This window comes from Lithobates pipiens, unplaced genomic scaffold, assembly GCF_037356315.1.
Source record: "Lithobates pipiens isolate NorthernLeopardFrog02 unplaced genomic scaffold, aLitPip1_a1.2 Scaffold_8, whole genome shotgun sequence".
Lineage (NCBI taxonomy): Eukaryota > Metazoa > Chordata > Amphibia > Anura > Ranidae > Lithobates > Lithobates pipiens.
The window spans coordinates 26,300,150-26,324,497 of NW_027507903.1; the positions used below are offsets into that span (position 1 = coordinate 26,300,150).

General features: G+C 39.2%; 1 long non-coding RNA gene across 1 annotated transcript; it reads left to right on the forward strand.

Moving 5' to 3' along the window:
• Window positions 1-2,446: 2,446 nt before the first annotated feature.
• LOC143960620 (uncharacterized) lies at window positions 2,447-21,910 on the forward strand. The gene is made up of 6 exons (XR_013270354.1): window positions 2,447-2,863; window positions 6,342-6,382; window positions 6,524-6,581; window positions 6,683-6,728; window positions 13,322-13,350; window positions 21,598-21,910. It is a non-coding gene; the product is annotated as an uncharacterized LOC143960620 (long non-coding RNA).
• The last annotated feature ends 2,438 nt before the right edge of the window (window positions 21,911-24,348 follow it).

The following is a 24,348-nucleotide window of genomic DNA, read 5'->3' on the forward strand; positions in this document are numbered from 1 at the left end:
GGACATTTTCCATCGGAATTTCCGTTGCACAAAATTTGAGATCTGGTTTTCAAATTTTCCGACAACAAAATCTGTTTGCATAAATTTTGATCGTGTGTACACAATTCCGACACACAAAGTTCCACGTATGCTCAGAATCAAGCAGAAGAGCAGCACTGGCTATTGAACTTTAATTTTCTTGGCTCATCGTACGTGTTGTACGTCACCGCGTTCTTGACATTCAGAATTTCCGACCAACTTTGTGTGACCGTGTGTATGCAAGACAAGTTTGAGCCAACATCCGTCGGAAAAAAAACATGGATTTTGTTGTTGGAATGTCTGATAGTGTGTACGCGGCATTAATCTAATTGTAATTTTGTCCTCTGTTAACCATGGCGCTTCATGTGATGTGTCATGTGGATGATGGTATTATAGTATTGCTATCAGTATTATATTTCTATGGACGTATTATTATAGCATTCCTGTCAGTATTATATTCCTATAGACCTATTATAGTATTCCTGTCAATATACATCCTGTAGAAGTATTATAGTATTCCTACCAGTATTATATTTCTATAGAAGTATTATAGCATTCCTGTCAGTATTATATTCCTATAGATTTATTATAGCATTCCTGTCAGTATTATATTCCTATAGATGTATTATAGCATTCCTGTCAGTATTATATTCCTATAGATGTATTATAGCATTCCTGTCAGTATTATATTCCTATGGACGTATTATTATAGCATTCCTGTCAGTATTATATTCCTATAGATGTATTATAGCATTCCTGTCAGTATTACATTCCTATAGATGTATTATAGCATTCCTGTCAGTATTATATTCCTATAGATGTATTATAGCATTCCTGTCAGTATTATATTCCTATGGACGTATTATTATAGCATTCCTGTCAGTATTATATTCCTATGGACGTATTATTATAGCATTCCTGTCAGTATTATATTCCTATGGACGTATTATTATAGCATTCCTGTCAGTATTATATTCCTATAGATGTATTATAGCATTCCTGTCAGTATTATATTCCTATGGACGTATTATTATAGCATTCCTGTCAGTATTATATTCCTATAGACGTATTATAGTATTCCTGTCAATATACATCCTGTAGAAGTATTATAGTATTCCTGCCAGTATTATATTTCTATAGAAGTATTATAGCATTCCTGTCAGTATTACATTCCTATAGATGTATTATAGTATTCCTGTCAGTATTATATTCCTCTAGAAGTAGTATAGTATTGCTGTGGGTGCTTTTTGCTGTAGTAGTAGTGAAGTGGTCAGTATTGTATGACAGTATTTTCTTCATCTTTTCTAGTAGTATATTATTCCTGTGAGTATTTTGGTATAGTTTTGAGTATTTTCTTCCTCTGGAAGTATTATGGTATAGCTGTGTATTCTTCTGTATTATGATCATATAGTAATATATTAGTATTATTCCTATTTGAATATTATGCTATAGTAGTATCTTCCTCTTTGAGTATTATGGTCTATATGTGAGTATTTTTTCCTCTGTATTATACTTTAGTATATTATTTCTCTGTTAGTATTTTCCTTCTCTGAGAGTATCTTGGTATAGCTGTTTTTTTCTTCCTCTGTGAGTATTATGGTCTATATGTGAGTGCTTCTTTCTCTGGTATTGTATGGTCCTTATGGTTTAGCTTTATTTCCTTTCTCTGTATTATGCAATAGTTGTATTTTCTTCCTCTGTGAGTATTATGGTCTATAGGTGAGTATTATGGTCTATAGGTGAGGTGAGTATTAAAGGTCCATATAGGTGAGTATTATGGTCTATAGGTGAGGTGAGTATTAAAGGTCCATATAGGTGAGTATTATGGTCTATATGTGAGAATTATTGTCTATATGTGAATATTTATGGTCTATATGTGAGTATTTTTTCCTCTGTATTATACTTTAGAAAATTATTTCTCTGTCAGTATTTTCCTTCCCTGAGAGTATTTTGGTATTGCTGTTTTTTTCTTCCTCTGTGAGAATTATGGTTTATATGTGAGTATTATGGTCTATAGGTGAGAATTATGGTCTATAGGTGAGTATTATTGATTATATGTGAGTATGTTGGTCTATATGTGAGTATTATGGACTATATGTGAATATTATGGTCTATATGTGAATATTATGGTCTATATGTGAGTATTTATGGTCTATATGTGAATATGATGGTCTATATGTGAGTATTTATGGTCTATATGTGAATATGATGGTCTATGTGTGAGTATGTATGGTCTATATGTGAGAATTATGGACTATATGTGAGTATTTATGGACTATATGTGATTATTTATGGTCTATATGTGAATATTATGTTCTATGGTATTTCTTGCTCTCAGTGAGTTCTGTGACACATGGAAGGGTTAATAAGACTGCAGCCATTGGGGGACACCCAGCCTTCCTTCCTTGCCGTGGCCCCGCCCCCCGGTCACATGACGCTGTGAGGTGCGGAGTGTCAGGCAGCGGTGCTGTGTGCGGAGAGCGGCAGAGGGTGCAGAGCGGCGGAGGAGAGCGGAGGTTACACGATGGCGGGACGGAGTTCTGAGGGGAGAGTCAGGCGGGCTCCCGGCTGTCATATTTGGGGTGTACAGGCGGGTGTGGGGTGAGTGTAGCGGGTGTGAAGGGTGAGCGGAGCTCCCAGTAAAGTCATTCCAATATGGAGGAGGGAGAGGGAAGAGAGGAGCCCGGGGGTGGGTGTGCACGGTCCGCTCCCCGGGGCCCCTCCGGTACGGTGGGGTGAGGTGCCCCTCGGAGAAGTCGGGGGGTGAAGTCCCGGGCCGGCTGAGGGGCCCCTGTGGCCCTGAACATCGAATGACAGATCCTCCCTGTAATGGCGGCGGGGAATGGTGAGTATGGCGGCTCCTTCTTCTTCTTTGTCCTTGGAGGGGGTGGGGAGAGGAAACAAGCCTTGTCCTTCAGAGAAAAACATCAACAAGACCAGGAACCTGGGCCCTCAGGGGCCCCTGACCCCCATCATCACACTCAGGGGGTCCCCCATACATCTCCTGGACATTTCTAGAATTTTCCCCGGATTTCTGTCCACCATCCCCCAACACACACACAAACACCCTGCCCCCACCCTTCCTCCTCGATATCACTCACCTATACCAGAGCTCTGTTCATCTCGTCCCTCTGTTTATTATTGGGGGACATTTCTACTCTTTATAAACATTTGTCCTCTCTATAGGGTGTTGGCTTGTTAACCCTCTCCTCACCACTCATTGATTATTTTATATTTAATCGATATCTGATCATCTGTGCCAGGGGTCAATCATCAGATGTGTGATAATTCTGTATTCATCTCCTGGAGATGTTTAATAGGAGAAGCCTTTATTTTGATATTAATAATTGTCAGGAGATTCCTCCAGATGTCTATGGAGGGAAGACCCATAGATACAATGTTTTTCTTTTTTTTTCCTCCTCTGAAATGTATCCAGTCTGCTGGGAGTGTATTGGATACAATGGATCAGATGTCATCCTCCATAGACTTCCATTGATGCCTTTTATTTTCTTTGGACCTTTCACACCTGGGATTATTGGATACAATGTTTCTTTTTAGATTTTCAAATGTATCCAACCTGCTCTGCTCAGTGTTTGCCGGATACAATGTTACAGATCTCTTCTCATTGACTTATTTATTATGGGGACTTGTTAATTAAAGGGATGTATTGAGAGTGCCAACAGTGTACACAGCACTGTACAGTCCCATTAGCCCATGAAGGGTGCATTAGTTGCCATATGGTACTATAGGTTGCAGTGTGGGGTTCTACATATTATGCCCCCCCCACCATCACCACCACCGCCATATTCAGTGAAGCAACAATTCTACAAGGACTACCATTTTGTGTGTCAGCCATAACTAAAGTTTAGGTGCTGGAGTGTTTATTATGGGGGGGGATTATTATAAGTATTGATATAGCACTGATCATCTATGCAGTGCTTTACAGAGTGTATGTTTACATCAGTGTCTTAAATGAAGGAGCTTACTGTTTAAGGTCCTATATACACCTAATAGGACTGAAGAACTTAAGATTTGTTTCCTATCTTGCATACATACAGATTCTCATATTGGGGTCAAAGGGCTTACAATCTAAGGTCCTATATACGCATCCTGGTCCTTATCACGCATGTATGCACAACACTAGGGCTGAAGAGCTTACAATCTGTTTCTTTTCTTTCATGCATACAGATTTTCATAATGTGGCCAAAGAGCTTACAATCTTAGGTCCCTCTTTCACATGTGTGAACACACATACTAGGCTGAAGAACTTACAATTAGTTATCCATTTTGCATGCATGATTGTTATACTAGGGTCAAAGAGCTTATAATCTAAGGTCCCATATACACATACTAGGGCTGAAGAACTTACAATTATATATATATAATTTTTTTTATCTTGCGTGCATACAGATTTTCATACTATAGTCAAAGAGCTTACGCTCTAAGGTTCTTGTCTCGTATGTGTGCGCACACATACTAGGCTGAAGAGCTTACAATCTAAGGTCCTTATTGTACATGTGTGCACATGCATACTAGGGCTGAAGAATTTACAATCAATCCATTTCCTATCATGCATACATATTCTCATACTAGGTTCAAAGAGCTTACACTCTAAGGTCCTATATACACATACTAGGGCTAAAGAACTTACAATCCATTTCCTATCTTGCATGCATACAGATTCTCACAAGGTCCAAAGAGCTTACAATCTAAGGTCCTTATTATTTGTGTGCTTACACACAAGAGCTTACAATCTTTTCCCTACCTTGCATGCATACAGATTCTCCATCTAGGGTCAAAATCTTGCGCTCCAAGGTCCTCATCTCACATGTATGCACACATACTGGGCTGAAGAGCTTACAATCTGTTTCTATTATGCATGCATACGGATTAATTTACTAGGGCTGAAGAAATTAGTCTATGGTCTGTACTTCACATTCTTACACACATACTAGGGTCAAGGAGCTTGCAATATTAAGTCCGGTATTGCATGCCTACACACACACACAAGCAACAAAGCTTGCACTCTAAGGTCCATATTCTGCAATATGGCCATTGAGCATGCAGTTTATGTGCCTGCTTTCGCATGCATGCATAACTAGGGCCAAGGAGCTTACAATCTAAGGACCCTATCTTGCATAAAAGGGCTAAAGAGCTTACAATCTAAGGTTTCTCTCACATGCATACACACGTGCAAGGACCAAGGAGAGTGTTCTCTTAAGCCCAATATTGCATTCCTACACACACTGGGGCAAAGAAGCTTACAATCGAAGTCCTTATCTCACATATACATAATAGGGCCAAAGAGCTTGCAATCGAAGGTCCCTGTATGAAGTACTTGCATACATATTGGGGCGAAGGAGCTTATTATCTAGGCTCCCTGTCTCGCATGCCTACGTATACTAGGACGAAGGAGCTTACAATCATGTATAAAATGTTTTAATATTTTCTTGGTGCTTGTGCAGTTCTTGACTGTTTAAAAATCTCTGCTTACAAATCTAAGGCCCTTATGTTGCATGCATACGCACGCAATATGACCAAGGAGCTTGCAATCTATGCACCCTGTCTCGCATGCTAGGGCCAAGGAGCTTACAATCAAAGTTCCATATCTTGCATACATAATAACATACTGTGGCCAACATGGAGTGCTGGATAAAAACCCAAGGAAATCCATGCAACTACAGAAACATGCCAGCGCCATGCTAGTGTCCTGCTTGGGATTTGAGCCAAGGACCCCAATGTTGCAAGGTTGCCGTACTCACTACGGCGTTGCTATACATGTATTTTAATGTATAGTATGTGATTTCATCCTTCAGTAAATGGAAATAGCGCAACTATTGTACATCAAATTTAAACATGAGCCAACCAGGATGGGATGGTGTTGTGAAGTGGTATGACACTATGAACATTGCAGACGGTAGACTTTTATAGAGTGCGGGAATGAAGAGTGTATATTCTTATACAGGCAGGGTGTGTTGGCAGCGAAGGATACTATATTTTGGTTCAGTCTAGTATTTCTTTTGAAGAAAAGCATACAAATATACAATACAGACATTCTACAATATTATTCGTAGGGTTGGTGTTTGGAAAAACGTTGTGTTGTGTCCTAATGCGAGAATTTGGTATTACAGCATAAGGTTTAAAACCATAGAAAATAAAGATCTAATACCCAAATATTCTATTTTATAGATGAGGTAAAATAGATGTAACACAAGAATATTTGCTTTTTCAAGACAATATGATTTATTTTATGGAATATTATATTTGAGGAGTTGGATACAGCTATTCCTTTTTCTAAAATGCAATTTTCGATCTGTTTTCAGATACACGTTTGCTTTGAGGCTCCAGTTCCTGACTTTTTAAAGTAAGTCTGGTTTTTGTTTAATGCTTTTTCTCTTTGTTATAATGTGCATTTGTTTGGAATTTTGGTGTGAACTTTTGTCCAAACGAATGCTAAATGCTGCTGAAAATTCCCAGATCGTTAATTTGTGTTATTTATTTACAGGTAAACAGGTATGATGAACCATGCCAAATATAACAGCAAAGAAAACATATATAGTGAGGTAAGCCTATAAAACTGAATAATGACGTATGCATTTTACTATCAATTAGACCAATGTGTAAAAGGTGTTAACTCCTAACGACTCATTTTATTAATTTTCAGGTTTTGATCGGTCTTTTGAAACTGGGCATTAGTTAGCAGTTTTTAAGTAAGTATCTTTCTCAAACCTTTATTACTACTTTGTAAATAAAATGTTTTAGTATAGAAGAAACCTAGAATGGATAATAAACAAGGAATACTGCAGAAATGTTTAATGTGAAATATTGATTGATATATCCTTCTAGTAAACATAAAATACAGATGAATATATCACTTAAATACAACAAAAATTGTGAATCGATAGTTATTATGGGGAAATACAGATTAATATGTAAAGCTTCTTGGCTCAGCAGTCGCCATTAATTATTTGAACAAGGATTAGTTTTGAAAGGTAGCTTTACTGTTTTGTGTAAATCTGTTCTTCTGTTTCTTGTGGACTGCTAATTTAATGCACCATCACAACAGATTTGTGACAACACAATTTTTAAGTAAATGCTTTTACGCTAATGTTTACACTTTAAGCACCACCTTTTTGTGTGGGTTTTTTTTTTTTTTAAACTTATTTATTTTGCCTCATAGGAAATGTCAATTTTACTATGAATTGTTACTTTCTTTTTACAAGCATTTGAGAAGTGATAGGGTTTTAATGTAAATTTTAGAACCACAAGGTTGCACAACCTTGGAAAATGTCTGCTGTTTTTCCTATGCAACAGAAAATGGAAGGTATATATAGATAGATATATCTCTATCTATTTATACATTTCTTGAAATTTTTCATGAATTTGGAATCTTGCAGCTCCTCTTATTTGCTGCAGAAAATGGGGGTGGGATTGACTGCTTGGAGTGGAGATGGTTTACTTTGTCATTTTTGATTGTAAATGCATTTACTTTTCAGCTACATTTTACCAATATAACCTTGACATGTACCAGTTACTAGAGTTAGATTTTTATTTTTTTAATTTGCGTAGGCAGCATGCATAAAGGATTCATTTGCATTACAAAATATAATGAATATGTTGCACAAATTCATAAGTGTAAATGTCCCACTTGGTAAATTATTTTCATTAAATGTTTATGTTCGACCGAAAAAAAGTGTACAAAAATTGGCAAGGGCTTTGAGCAGCACAACAGGTATCCAAAAATTTAATATTCAACCGAGAGAAAAGCAACACTGACAGGTTACACCTGACCCTGCTGCCATAACAAAAGCACCTTGCCCACTTATTTGCATGCAGTGGTGGAAGAAACCATTATAATGTGGTGATAAAAAATCTTCAAACTTTTTAGAGACAGTAATTGATCTGTTATCAATGCATTAGCATTTGCTTTGGTGCCGAAATCGCTCCATTTTTAAAAACCCTTTCTTGTGTAAAGAAAATATATTCTAAATTCCGTAACATAATTGGTGTTTTTTCAGAAGTGGGCAAAAAGTGTTTGGTTTTTGGTTTATAAAAAAAACAAAACAAAAAAAAACTGTTTGAATTATTCAAAAGCGGAAATGTTTGTAGGCAAAAAAAACAAGTTTCAAATAATGGTGTCCATTTTATAAAACCGAGAGGATCACGGCTGATCTCTGGGGTGTACCGGTTTATGTAGCTGAGATAAGGAGCAGAGAACATATTCTCCGCTTCTCATCACAGTACAGGACCGTTTTGTTACAAGTTTTATAAAAGTGAGATCTGAAGATCACAGGGCGTTCCACTGAAATATCTCCCTTCCAGATTCACCAGCTCAGAGATGGAGAATCTGGGAGAGAAGCTGGTGCAATTGGAGGAAGAAAGAAGGCTTTCTTCCTAATGGCGCCAGTGGGTTAAAAATGATTAACATATAAATATATACAAGTGTGTGTGTGTGTGTGTATATGTGTGTGTGTATATATATATATATATATATATATATATATTATACTCACATGTCTGAAAACATGTAATTGCATGTCCTTTTTTTAATTTTAACTTTAAACTAGTTTCACTTTTTGAACTCGGCTGCACTGTAATCTCACGAGATTACAGGCAGCCCATCCACTTTTACACAGATTTTTGCTGTTTTCAGAGGAAGCGCTTCTCTGTTCTCTCTCAGAACTGAAGTTCTCAGCCTCATAAACCAACTGCACAGAACTTTCCTCTGAGAACCAAACTGTGAAAAAACTCAGTGTCAATCATAGGTGTACATTTAATAAACTATCTGGAATGGACACTAATCACTTGCTAAAAATCCAGCCTGCCTTTCACTTGTTAAAAACAACCAGTCTTTCTTGATGAGAAGTTCTGACCTATCATGTTGAGTTAACTTCTGTAAGTATTCACCGAGATCAAAGTATGCTTTTTAATGTACGTTGGGTTCTTGAAATGAGAATATTTTGATCATCAGCATAACCACACTCAAATTTGTACAATATGACACCAAGATGTCATCTTCAGAAAATTTCAAGAGATGTCTGAACAATCAAGTTGTGTATTTCTTCACAAATGAACTTGAACAATATGTTAAACATATTTTGCCTTTGACTATAGAGATGCCATCAAACCTAACCATATGGTTCTTTATTAAATGGACACCCTTCATTCTAGGAATGTGGATGCGATGTGTGTGAAATTGATTGATCACTTAAAAGACCGCACAGCTCCAAGCTATAACAATGTTCCACCTAGGCACTATTTATTTATTTTTATTTTTTTCCCCTCCTGGTAGCTCATTGCTGCTGGGTTGGTCTGCAAAATTTCAGTCATGTTTTTGTCACAGCCATTCACCTAATATGGTAACCCATTGCTGAGTCATATTTAATGTCACCTTTTAGTTATTTTGACATGCACAATTTTGTGACCACAACCCTAATCTAAAGGCATTTGTCAGCCTGCTGATGGCATATAGTTAGGCTTGCCTTTTGACGGCTGATAGTATGTATATTTGGACATTCATGACTTGTTAAGAAATCAAGTAGGAGATATATAAAAAAAAGTTCTGTCCAGGTCAGCTTTATTCAGTATTTGCAAGCTCCTTTTGGGTCCATTCCTATTTCTGTTCTGTAAACAGTACTGACATTGGCTATGCCACTTAATCTGCCTCTTTCTCCATATTTCTGAAAGTGCACAACTAAATTTAATATCAAACCTAACCTTTCCAGTGCAGTAAACCTAAGGAGTTGGGGGGGATTCTATATTCCTTGCTTATATCCTGTACGGCCCCATGAAAAAGGCAGAGAATAAATATCAAGAGAAAGAGTTCTGCATTCTTGGAAATCTGCCTCAAGTACTATTGCCATTGTTGCAAGGAAGAATCCCCCCTTCTGTTTTTGCTTGTAAATAAGTTGCATCTGGCTGATTATTTTGCTAAAAATGCACATTTCTGAATGTTATATTAAAGTTCCAAGAACCTGCTAATATAAAGCCAACATTTAAAATGTCATATAGATTGGCTGAGCAGGTTTTTTTTTTTTTTTTTTTCCCCCTAGTAATCTCTAACCCAATTTCTGTCCCAGTGTGGCTACACTCACTCACTTCACTGTCTCTGTGGAAGGAGTCATGGCTGTTACCTAGACATGCCTGCCCTTTCACACTTCAATACATGGGGGTTGGGGAGTTTAGTCTACAGAGCTTGAAGTCACAAGGACACTACACTTCTGTCAAGGTCAACAGGTATTTTCTGTACTTTCTGAACATTTTCAGAGAAAAATTGTGGCTCAGTACAGCAGTCCTAGTAGGCAATTAAAGGGGACAAATCATGAAGATACATAACACAGGATTTTTTTACTTTTTTAAAATGGCTAAAAGTAGTCCGACCGCCCCCCAAATGCCTTATTTAACAAATTAGTTAAATATTTGTTTTTGAGATATTTAGCACCTAAAGCTTAGTGTTTTTGTAACTCCTTTTTTTTTTTTCCCCCTCTTCTCTGGCTAATACTGTGCGTCCGAAGGAGATTGTTTTGTGAATAAAGGAACACATACATTTTGTGACACTGAAAACCTTCTTTGTCTTCTTTCACACAATGATCTGTCTCAAGTGCATAACATTTCATATGGAACTTAATAACCAGTGCAAATTTCCTTCCATTGTTTTTGCACATTCCTATATGATGCTCCATGAAATAATGCATTTAAGTGAGGTTTTTATTTTTATTTTTTTTGTTTTAACCTCATATTTACAACAAATGGGGAATTTTACTTTGAATTTACTTATCAAATGCGATATAAAAAAAGGCAATATTGTTTGCGAAAAACACTGAATTGTTCCCTAAATCATGAAACTGCTTCATGCATGCAACTGCCGAATTGTCTTCATTTAGACATGGCTATACTGCCCCAGTCAACCTCGCTTACTTTTTTTTTTTTTTTTTTTGCCCCTGATCACAAACAAATCTTTCATGTTTAAAAAAAATAAATAAATACAAATAAATACGCTGCTCAAAAAAATAAAGGAACACTTTGAAAATGCATCAAATCTCAATTGGGAATAAATATCATGCTGGTTAACTATACTGATATGGACTGGGTAATGTGTTAAGAACAAAAGGATGCCACACCGTTTGATGGAAATAAACACCCTGAGAATCTAAGTTAAAAGATTATGCAGCAGGCTAGTCTATTTTGCTGAAATTTCATTGCAGCAACTTAGAATGATACTCAGTATTTTTTTATTTTTTATGCATGCCTGAACATGTTTGGCATGGGGCATGCTCCTAATGAGACGGATGTTGTCCTGGGGTATTTCCTCCCAGACCTTGACCAGGGCATCACTGAGCTCCTGAACAGACTGAGGTGTAACCTGTCAGAGGGACTGAAACATAATGTCCCAGAGATGTTCTACTGGAGTGCGGGGGGCCATTCAATGGTATTCCTTCATCCTCCAGGAACTGGCTGCATACTCTCTCCACGTGAGGCCGGACATTGTTGTGTACCAGGAGGAACCCAGGGCACCAGCGTAGGGTCTGACAATGGGTCCAAGGATTTCATTCAGATACCTAATGGCAGTCAGGATGCCATTATCTAGTCTGTAGAGGTCTGTGGGTTTCTCAATGGATATGCCTCCCCAGACCATAACTGACCCACCGCCAAACTGGTCATGCTGAATGTTACAGGCAGCATAACATTCTCCAGACCCTTTCACGTCTGTCACGTGCTCAGGGTGAACCTGCACTCATCTGTGAAAAGCACAGGGTGCCAGTGGCGGACTTGCCAATTCTGGTTTTCAGTGGCAAATGTCAACCAAGCTCCATGGTGTCAGGCAGTGAGCACAGGGCCCACTAGAGGGCATCAGGCCCTCAGGCCACTCTCGTGAAGTCTGTGATTGGTCAGACATTCACACCAGTGGTCTGCTGGAGGTCATTTGTAGGGCTCTGGCAGTGCTCATCCTGCTGCTCCTTGCAAAAGGAGCAGATGCCAGTCCTGCTGATGGGTTAAGGACCTGCTATGGCCCTGTCCAGCTCTCCCAGAGGAACTGCCTGTCTCCTGGAATCTCCTCTATGCTCTTCTGGCAATGGCATGTATTGCTGTGCCATCCTGGACGAGTTTGACTGTCTGTGCAACCTCCTCTAGGGTCCAGGTTTAGTCACATGCTACCAGTAGTGACACTAACCCATAGCCAAATGCGATACTAGTGAAAAATCATCAGAAAAGATGAGTGGGCGGGGGGGGGGGGGGCGAGAATGGCCACTGACCTCCACCTGTAAAACCATTACCGTTTTTGGAGGTTGTCTCATTGTTGCCCATCTAGTGCACCTGTTTCATATACACCAAAGCAGCTGAAACTGATTAACAACCCCAACTGACCAGATATCCCATGGGTTTAATTGACTTGATGCTGTATTCATTAAAATGGTTCCTTTTTAAATGGTGTATAAAATGTCTGTAGTATAAACTAAAAGGATGGATTTCCATCTTAAACTGTGAAAAGGTGCAAAATTGCCATTCCTGGGAGGGACAAAAAGGTGAAAGGGCCAGCAGAGGTCACAGGTGAGATTTAGTGCCCTCTGAACTTGTGCTCAAAGTTTGTGTGTGTTTTTTTTTTTTTTTTTTTTTTGGGGGGGGGGCGGGGGGAGCTTTCAAGCCAGGCCATTACTAGCCCACTTATTTGCCTGCGTGACCTAAAGCTTATTGTAATAAAAAAGGAGTCAAACTCAAAGGACATCCAAGCTCATCCATTTTATTTTAGGCTTCTTTTATGGCTTGCCTTGTAAAAGGCCTGCCTATGTTTAGTTCAGTGTTGGTAACTTTTTACAACTGCTATAAATGCATACTTGGTGTACCATCAAACTCAAATTGTATCTTCTGCGCGGCGGGTGTTTGTGTAATCATTCCTATGTGCTGTGATTTACAAATATGGGGGGCACACCTGCTTTCCAAGTCATGACCTGCAGCAACATTGCATTGGGGGACCACTTATTTTGGCAAAGGTGGTGTTTTTTATTTATTTTTTTATTTATTTTTTTACTTTGAAGATTCTGAGGTCAGCAGTTCTATGCAAGGCTGCTGCAGCATTTGTTCATGTGATGTGAATTGGAGCTCCGTGGGAGTTGTGGGAACTTTTTTGATGTATCATTAAGATTAGCATGGTGGTAATATAGTAACTTTATTTCTTTTGTTTCAAATGATCTACCTTGATGAAAGAGATGCTATTTTAAATGATTGTGTACTGAAATTAATTGGCAGACCACTGATTTGTTCAGTTGTAGATTTGTAATCATTTTCAATAATTCTATCTTTACAGGCCAGGTAACCTGTTTGAAACGTACAACGGTAAGTTGTGTTTTTTTTTGTATTTAACTATTCCTAAAATGTTTCTAGTTTTGACTGCAGTGCTTGTGAACTCTTATTGGCTTCTGTAAATTAGAATTTAATAACAATGTTAAAACTGGCACAGTTAGTAGTTTGGGCTGTTTTGTGTATCAACTGGTTGTTCTGAAAGCTTTTTAAAAGTGCAGCCACATAATTCCACGTTTGGTGACATTGAGAGGCTGAACTTGGGTCAGACCCACATGCAGTGCATCCTTTATTCTCTTAAAGTGGAAGTAAACTCCCCTATCGTTTTCAGCCAAGGAAGCTGCCATCTTTGCCTCTGTTTAATCTTCAACTGCTATGGTGCTGCACATGTGATTCGTTATGACACCAGCCATTGGATGGTTTGATAGTTTGGCTGCGAGCACAGCCAATGTGCAGTTAGCACTCCCGACATGACTTTTATTTTTTATTTTTTTTTAACTGTTTAAATCGATGAGTTTACTTCCACTTTAAGCCCCACTCTGATGTATGCAAAGAATCTTGCAACAGTTTCTGGCCACTTTCAGTCCAGTCTGCTCTTCATATAAAGAAGAAATATAAAATGTTCCCATATGTGCTGGACACTGACAATATTTTTGATGTGTGGACAAAATGTTGGAGATCATGAAAAACATAAGTATGTGAAGTCTGAGAGACTATTGAACATATATTTTTAATGGTTTTTGTAAGCTATTGAGCTTTAGTGTTAGAAATTTTGTTTTAGGGTCTGTTCACACTTAAAGCTGAACTGCAGGATAAGTAAGCATTGCCCAAATTATTGTGAGCCATGTGTTTTCTTCCATGAATCTTGGTGTGCTTTTGTGTATTACTTCCATATCTGTGCAGTAATCCAGTGTGAGACATTACCTCTGTGCAGGAACTTCCTGTAATAAAGACCGTTCACTGCTGCTCCCTCCTTGTGCAGGGTCGCTGGTCTTGTCTCCACCCCCTCCTGTAGCTTTCTGCAAGCAGTCTGTAGTGGGTGTGCATACCGGGTCCCTCCTATAGACTTTGTATAGAATGATGATGTCAATACCACATTTAAATCCAGGTTAGCAGAAGGATTTGGTGCATGCAGTAGATTTACATCTTTCTGGACATTGAAAAAATCTATTCTAGTTGTTGTAGTTGTGTGGTGTTTGTTTTTTTTATTTTTGTCTGGAGTTCAGCTTTAAGCATTCTGTTTTGTGGGCTGCCAGTGCGCCACAGCAGATGAAAATGTACATGGCCCTTTATCAAAGCAGCCCATCACAATGGGCAATATAATGCTCACTGCACAGTAGAAAGGGGTGCTGTTCTCAATGAATGGCACTGCGATTCGCTGCCCTTTAAAGCAGGTCATTGTCATGTGTTATCCAACCTACAAGTGTGAATGGGCCCTCAGTCTATTTTCTTCTGATGTCAGACTTTAAAAAGGTATAAAGAATTTTTTTATATACCATGGCATTGATGGCAAAACTACATGGTAAGTCCTTATTTTTCTGGACATGACTGTATTTAAGGGGTATTCCCAGGAAATATGAACTTTACATACTATATTACCCCCATCTCCTAGTAGTATTCACTAATGGCGGTCATACGATTTTTAGCATTCACTATTTTATTTTTAGTTTTTATCCAAAATTCACAGTTTTGGTTACTTTGGGCTTAATATGTTGGCAAAACCTTGGTATGAATTCCTTGCCATCACACTTTTTTTATGGAGATTGTTCTTCAGCTAAGGTTATAAGGTGCTCCTTGAATCTGTAAATTCAAGCAAAGTATTATGAGGTTTACTGGTAGCAGACATGGGCCATGGTTGTCTGTTGAATGGATAACGTCCTGTGTTTACCCTCTACTCACAAAAATGTGACCAGTAGCTCAAATTTATATTTTGAGGTGGTTTGAGGATGTCTTTAGAAAACAAATGTCACGTAGTGTTTGGTTTCGCTGCTTCCCTGCAGTAGAAAATTGTCAAAATTGTTGTGTTGTGTGGGGGTGTGTGTGGGGTTTTTTTTTTTCTTTGTTTTTTTTATGCCATTATATCCTCACATCTTTCTGTTCTGATATTTGCTGGACTTTTCAGTATTGCAGCAGTGGTGTTCCTATATACAAGTAGCAGAAGTTAATTGTTTGTTTTTTACCCTTTTTGGGTTTTTCCATGGTTAAAGATTCACTTCTTGTCTAGTTCTTGGTTAGAAAGGTGGAAAGCAGTTTGTAGGGAGGGCTGAGGCGTAGACCTTGATCCTTGCACCATACCGCTCTTTGAGTTCTTCCACCTGCCAGATCCTGCAAGACTTTGGCATATACGTTTCTTACACCACCCTCAACTTTTTCTGTCCTGTCAGGATGGCAGTGTGTAGAATTCCTTTGGCAACTTGGGTTGAAGGTACAAGCTCTGGGCCTTTTTATGCTTAATTGCTGATTTTGATCAGTTTGGCAACCAGTGATGCCTGAACTGCATTCTTGGTGTGTGACATTAAAGTGGAAGTAAACAACCCCTCACCCCCCCCCCCCCTCATGGTTTTCAGCCAAGGAAGCTGCCATCTTGGCCTCTGTTTGATCTTCAACTGCCATGATCTTGCACATGTGATGAGTTATGACACCAGCCATTGGATGATTTGACAGTTTGAAAGCACAACCAATGTGAACGTATTTCCGGCATGCCGGGAATCTAATTGGTTTTTGAAACAAATCAATGGGTTTACTTCTGCTTTAATAGTGAAGTCTAGATAAGGCTTGTGGCCTTAAAGCTTGTACCTTTTTTAAAAGTTAGTCTGCAATGGCAGCTCACATATTTTCTTCATCCTGACAGGTTCCACTTAATTTTATGTTGTGAATGTCCCTGCTGTGCTCTGCACAAGTTTGCATTCATTTTTATTTTTGTTCCATTTTCAGGTTTGTAAACCTTGTTTACATTTTATTTTTTTTTCAATTTTATTTTTTATGAACGATAAAATTAGTTTTCAAGATTTTTTTTTTTTCCTAAAATACAAATGTTAATGTGTGGCCTCCATTCACACAGATTAATGGGCATGGACAGTGGCAGGAGATGGCCTATACTGTGGCAGGACTGACAGATGGTTGCAAACAGCTGCAGATACTCTACCTGTACTAGGCAATGACAGGCTGACAGGAGCCGCAGCTGTCCTCCAATCTTTGCATGTATCCATGTACTGAGTAGTTATCTGATGTTTTAGGGGCAGATGTCTGGTACAAATGTGTCTAGGGATGGACATTTGCCCCTAACAGCAGGTTACTTCTCAATGTGCAGATACGTGTGAAGATCAGTGGACAGCTGCAGTTTCTGTTAGCCTGTCATTGCTTGGTACAGGCTGAACATCCCCAGCTACAGGGTATGCAGTCTCATTCTTTCCTCCTGTCCATGTGAATGAGACCTCATAGTGTTGTGTAAATCCAACAACATACCTAAGATGGCAGGAATATGGCACAGAGGCAATGGAGGAAAAACTTTAGTGAGAGAAATATGGAAGCTGCTATGGCTGACCCCACTTGTTCCTGTTACAGCCAATGTGTTTAGGTCCTATGTCGGTGACCTGGAACAAGCGTATACGGTACATCAAAAAGTCCTTAATTTGGTGCACTAATCATTGTGCAATCCCTTTTTCAGATGGGGAGGTGCTCTACATGTTTATTTTTTTGGAAACCTGTCCTCCATAAAAATGTGGAGGCTGCCATTGCCAGCATCTGTGAAAATGCTAGTTAACAGGTTTTTATACTGAACCCCTTGGCTTCAATAGGTTTGGTGTTTGGTGACCCAGAAAAAGTATGCAGATTGGGAGAGTCAAAAAATACTCTGTTCTGGATCAGTGACTCCCAATATTAAGGCAAGCTGGAGAATGAAAAGCAATGGCGGCTTTCATGTTTCTCGCAGAAAAGGTTTCTCCTATGTAGAAGGCATTCTTGGATGTAGTTCTTTGAAAACTGGTATGGTTATTTGTACGAGATTGGTCCCCATAATGGAGATTGAGAACATTGACGCTTTGGAGATGCATAAGACTTGAATGGCAATTCCACCCAAAGCAGCAGTCATCCCAAAGATCTCAACTCTTGAATCTCATTTTGAGATTTATAACTCCTATTTCTAAATGAGTGTAACAAATGTCTCAGATTTTTAAATTTATACACCCTTTTTTTATCAAGTATTTGCTGTGGTCCAGTAACCAATAATTGCTTGCTATAAAAGACATTTATTTACGAGTAGTTTTTTTGCTTTTCACTAACTACAAAGTCACCATCATCATTTTTATATATGGTTTGTTATTGGCAACAATTCCAGGCGGTCATAATTGTACTGTAAAATACTGGAGCTCTCTGAACTAAGCAGTAATGTAAATTCCATTTTGAGTTGGGTGACCCCCATCATTTTTACTTTTCTAATGCCTATATTGACCAGAACTAGCAGTTATTAATTATTCTGCCAATGGGAGCCCCACAAACAGGAAGCTAACATGTAGATCAGGGTTCATGGAACCCTAGTGTTCTTTCAGAAGTTTCTACGGGTTCCTTGAGCAATGAGCAATTTTTGCCTCTCAGATAAGTTCCCACTGACGCCATTGATCTTTTTAGCTATCTATAAGAGGGTAATGCTGCCTACACACGATCGGAATTCTTGTAGGAGAAAGCTCTGATGGTTTTCCCTTCGGAATTCCGACTGAATTCCACTCAAACTGTCTTGCCTACACACGGTCACGCCAAATTCCGACCGCCAAGAATGTGGTGACGTACAAGTACAGCGGGACTAGAGAAGAAGTTAAATGGCTCCCATCTATCTGTAGTTGAATCTGAGCATGTGTGAGTTTATGCGCGTCGGAATTGCATACACATGATTGGAATTTCTGATAGCATGTTCACAATTTTCCAGATGGAAAAACTTTCTATTAAATTTTTACTGGCAGGAATTCGGCCAGCTAATTTCTGATGGAGCATACACACACGGTCGCATTTTCTGATGAAAAGCTCTCATCTCTTTTTACTGGCCGAAAATTCCGATCGTGTGTATGCGGCATTAGGCTTTCCAGTGACTATCTCGCTAAAGTATCCAGAGTTGTCCATGTAGCAATATTTAGCAGGGGTTCTTTGAGAAACCTAACTTTTACATGGAAATGCCCCTTTTTTAAAGCAGAACTTTGGCCAAACTTATATAAGTATTTGGTTGAAATATACACAGGAACTTATCTGCCTACAGGATTTCAAATGTATTGTTTTTCACACCCCACGCCACCATACATATCAAGAAGGAACTAGACTATTGTCTTTAGCTTCCATGTCAATCTTACTGCCTTTAACCTGCTAAATTGGTGATGCCATTTTGTATGCTTTCTTCTTCCTGGAAGCCTGCCTAAATACCAATGCCTTAGGGCCTATTCACTCTTGTGTTGCACTAATATGTACCATGCCTGCCAATGCACATATTCTTCGTAGGGAGTTGATGTGTCATGCATTGTGAATGGCACACCAATGAAAATTGAACTCTACACACCTCAGCGCACCACTATGCACATCACATGTTGTGCAAAGAAAAAAAAAGTTATTGTGTATTTGTTTTAATCTGTTGGTGTGTTGGCAGTCTAATGGATGAGCTGCCTTAACGCACCAGAAAATGAAGTGCGTCTCTAACCTTGGACATGTTGGAGCAGTACTATCTCTGGTTCAGTTTCGGCACTTTGATGTGTCGGGAATTATGGCAAATTTTTTTTAAAGATGTCAAGTAGTGCTATATGTTTGTTGCGTGGGTGCTTAACCTGTAGCCCTCCAGCAATTGTGAGACTACTAGTCGCATCATGCCTCAGCCTTTAGTAGTCATGTATGTAACTGTCAGCCTGGCAGTGTCTCATGGGACTTGTAGTTCTGCAACAGCTGGAGGGCCACAGTTTGAGCACCCGTGGTTTATTGTATCAGTAGCCAAAACGTTTGCTTTGGTATAGAGGGGCTAGTTCTGCGTTAAGCCCTCTTCATGTATGAGAAATTATCAAATGTGAATTTGTTGGTGAAACTGACTTTGTTGCATGATTGCTGTAAAAGATTGAAGATTCTTGTTTTGTCCCCTTCTTTTTTTTATTTTTTTATTGTACTCCAATTTATTATGCTCTTCCTAGGAGGAGCTGTCATCTTGTCTTCTGATTAGATAGAATAGAGATTGTTCAGTCTGACACCAAAAAAAATAAAGTATAACGCCACCTCATTCAGGCCATATGCCCCATTGTTCAAGCAAATGTTCCTATTCAGGATGAATGGTTTTTAGTGGTAAACTGATATGTCTTTTCAAGAACAAATGAAAATGTCTTTGGTTGCCTAAAATGATTTTAAGTCATCATTCATGGCTCCAATGTTGCAGTTTGCTTTGCTGCCCTAATGAATAACATCTGGCCCTTTTTTATGTAAAGGAGAAAATTTCCCCATCCTTCATGGGGGTGGTGGAAGGCTTTTATGGCCACAACAGCAGGTGCATTGTGAAGCGGGATGCTATGCTGGTGTTCATGTGTATGTAGGCCTCAACGAATGGTTCTAACCCACTCTGTATTTATAGTAGTACAGATTATGTCCATATTTCAAATATAATTAGGTAGTCCACTTTTGAGCAGCAACCCACCTCAAACACAATGTGGCTCCTAGATGGGCTCCTGGAAATGCTGGTTTCCTCAAAGGTCTCACAACCCCAGAACGAGTATGCTCTAAATTGTGTTTTTTTGTTTTTGTTGTGGGACAGCATTCAGACATTGAATCCAAGTCATCAGCATGACAGCTAGGTAAATGGCATTCTCAAAAGGGGAGCTTATCAGTGCAAGCCTCCATTATTCTCTTGTGACCGTTCCTCTTAAGTTGTGGTCTCTGAATAGTTTGGAGCGCCATCCCTTGAGACACACAAATATCTGTAACCTGCTTTCATTTTTATATATAAATATTTTCCTGTGGTGACCAGGCTTAAGAGGCAGAAAGTAAATGTAAGGCCTCTCCATAGCTTTTTCTGCCCTTCTTTTTTTTATTTATTTTTTTTTTTTTGCAGTATCCCATATGGAGGTGAAATGTTTCTTATGCCTAAACTGGAGCTATCTTGTGATTGCTTATTTGCATCAATTCCAGCTCTTGTATCCATTTGAAGTTGGTAGCTGCAGGCACTATGGCTTTCTTCCTGCTCCCTCCATTGTATCATAAAGGAATGTTTTGTTTTGTTTTTAAACTAGAAAAAATATGGGCTTTCAGGTTTTTAATCTTGAAGAAAAGTTATGTCCATCTTTACTTTAATGGGTCTGCAAGAGACTTGAGCTCATTTCAAGCTGGTATACTGTGACATTGTGTTCCTAGTGATACCAGAGAGCCTGGTAAGAGTAGATTGCAGTTTGTAGATGTGGTCCAATATGTAGCTGTACTCAGTCCACACTGACCAAAAAGCGGGACTCGTCTTATGACCTAATGTTGAGAACCTAAACTCTTTGGGTTATAGTGTTTCTTGAAATGCAGTCATATAACATATTTTTTTTTATATTTGAGAAGGGTGGCTGTCCAGATTTGGACAGCTTGAAATATTATTCCATTGTGTGCTAGAAACTATTTTGTCAGCTGCAAAATGAAAACGAGGTTTCACCATATTTATTTATTTTTAACTGACAAACTCTCCAACTGTTGGAGGTCTTCTATTCAAAATGTGAAATGGGGCGCCTCTTAATTCTTGGTGTGCTCTGATGCTTGGAAACACTCAGTTATGCCAAACTTCATCAATAATGACCAATGGGGTTGAAATCAAAGATGGGTTAGAATCCTTGAATAGGGTTGAGATAACAGACGAGTTAAAACCGTGCAGTTAGGTTGCGATCCTATGGGATGGAGCCATGGAATTTCAGTTGAGATCAGATGGGTTAGAAACTTGGAATGGGGCTGAGATCAGATGGGTTAGAACCATGGGCTGAGATCAGATGGGTTAGAACCATGGAATGGGGTGGAGATCAGATGGGTTAGAACCATGGGCTGAGATCAGATGGGTTAGAACCATGGAATGGGGTGGAGATCAGATGGGTTAGAACCATGGGCTGAGATCAGATGGGTTAGAACCATGGAATGGGGTGGAGATCAAATGGGTTAGAACCATGGACTGGGGCTGAGATCAGATGGGTTAGAACCATGGAATGGGGTTGAAATTAATGCTTATAATTAAAAAAAAAAAATAAAAGCTGATATATTTATTCAAAAGATGATGCCAATAGATTTTTCTCTTTTGATTTTTCTAAGACTCAAAACTCCTTGGCAATTGGAAATGGAATTCACTGAGAAGTAAGATGAGCGCTCTTATGTGAATTGCTTGAAGCTTTATGGACTGGAATGAACTCTTCTTAGGCTTTCCAATTCAAGAACATACTGAAAATGGACTTCACTGCTGAAGTGCTAATATTGACTTAAAATGTATTTACTATGACCTGTTTGTATGATTTCTGGAAACTTTTTGAATGCTAATCACCTTTTTGCATTTACATTTTGTACTGTTTTTTTATGATGCAAATTGTCAACATTCTCTTCAATAAAGTAAATGTTTTTTTAAATAACAGCTTGTCTCCATTTTGTTTTAAATCTAAAGTGTGCAAATTGCTTGTAGAACCCGCAAAATGAATTGATGGGAAATGCATATGTATATAGGTGGTAATATACTGTACTGAACAAAGCTATAAAATGATGCCATTTGCATAAAACTAGTACAGTAGGGTTCCTTGTGGTTGTCATTGACCATCCCAAACTTGCATATGGTACTTCAGACCCAAGTCTTCAACATTCTTAAATGAGGTGCCACTTATTTCAATGCTTATCTGCACACTTTGGTTTCTAGTCTCCCCCCTTTTTCCCCTCACGAGTATATACATAATATACTCTTGCCCTAAAATAATCCAGATGTAATTCCAATGTATACCACTACAAAATGGTGACCTAATTATTGAACCAATATCCTTGGGGTTCTTGTGCCGTTATTGGTATACATTTAATCTTGGCAATGGCAAAACAAGCTTCTTTAGCCACCAATTTTAGTTCATTAGTGATGTATCTATTTTGACATTCTTGGGTAAAACAAGTAAGGAGGGGCTGGCCCATCACACTTCAGTTCATTGACTGGGTTTGATTTGTCAGTGAGCCTCTACAGAGTCTGATCACATAAATTTCACTGAATGGGTTTGGCTATGTTGGTCAGCCACTATGGTGTCTGATCATCACATTGATTTTCAGTGGATGCGTTTTTGGTTACATTGATCAGCCTCCATGGTGTCTCATCACATTGATTTAAACAAATGGGCGTATCTGTGTGTCAGCCAAAAAGTCTGGTCATCACATAGATTCAATGGATGGGTTTGGTTACGTTGGTCAGCCTCCATAGTGTCTGATCATCACATTGATTTTCAATGGATGGGTTGTTTGCTGTTTGTGTTGGTCAGGTAATATGGAGTCTTACCAGCACATTGGCTTGATTTTGTCAGTCAGTCACTATGACATCTGATCATCACACTGATGTCAATGAATGGGTTTGGTTATGTTGGTCAGCTACTGGCATCTGATCGTCACACTAAGGTCAAATGGGCTTGGTTACGTTGGTCAGCCATTATGGCGTCTGATCATCACATTGATGTCAATGGTTACGTTGGTCAACCAACCACTATAACATCTGATCATCACATGGATGTCAGTGGATGGGTTTAGGTATGTTGGTCAGCCACTATGGCATCTAATCATCACATTGATGTCAATGAATGGGTTTGGTTACGTTGGTCTGCCTCCATAGTGTCTGATCATTGCATTGATGCCAATGAATGGTTACGTTGGTCAGCCTCTATGGAATCTGATCATCACATTGATGCCAATGAATGGTTACGTTGGTCAGCCTCTATGGAATCTGATCATCACATTGATGTCAATGAATGGGTTTGGTTACAATGGTCAGCCTCCATGCTGTCTGATAATTACACTGATGTCAATGGATGGTGTTTGGTTTAGTTGATCAGATCCCAGTGGCTGACCATCGCACTGATGTCAAAAGGGTTTGATTATGTTGGTCCACCTCCATGGCATCTGGTCATCACACTGACGTCAATGGATGGGTTTGGTTAAGTTGGTCAGCCACTGGCATCTGATCATCACCCTGTCAATAAATGGGCTTGGCTATGTTGGTCGGCCACTATGGCGTCTGCTCATCACACTGATGCCCATGAATGGGTTTGGTCAGCCTCCTTGATGTCCGATCATCGCATTGTCAATGAATGGGTTTGGTTACATTGGTCAGCTGATCATCACACGGCCAATGAATGAGTTTGGTTATGTTGATCAGCCACTATTGCGTCTGATCATCACATTTTAGGTTTGGTTACATTTGGTCAACCACTTTGGCATCTGATCACATGGATGTCAATGAATGGGTTTAGTTATGTTGGTCAGGCATTACTGCATCTCACCATCATGTTTATTTCAATGAATTTCAGTGTCAACCACTAGAGTGGCGCCATTGAGTCAAAGCAATTTTTACTTCACCCAGTTAAATAGTCTTGGAGTTATCAAATAAAACATTGGCTCTTCCAGTAATGGTTTCCAACACCAGGTTGTAGGTAGTCACCTGCTCCTTTATCATCCCCATCTGCCTCCCACCCGACTTCCCATAAAGAGGGTCAAAACTTCAGTCTATGGCTGGAGCCATCTTAAAACCCATCTCCACAAAATGGCTTACTTTTTTGAACCACTTCCTGTCCAAACAGGAAGTGATTTATCTCCAGGACAGCAGCATGCTAATGCAATGAAGACAAAGGCTATTAATGAGTCTTTCCTGTCTGGCTCCTAAAGGGTGTTCAGCCCCCCTCTTCACCACCCCCCCAGCTTTGGACATTGAAGTCTCCCCAATCTCTGAGGGTGTCCCCATTGCCATTCTCCCAGTGACCCCATGTCTGATGGTGGATATGGAAGAAGGGGGTGGGTCTTAGTACATCACCTGAGTTGTGGGGTAAATGTAGAGAG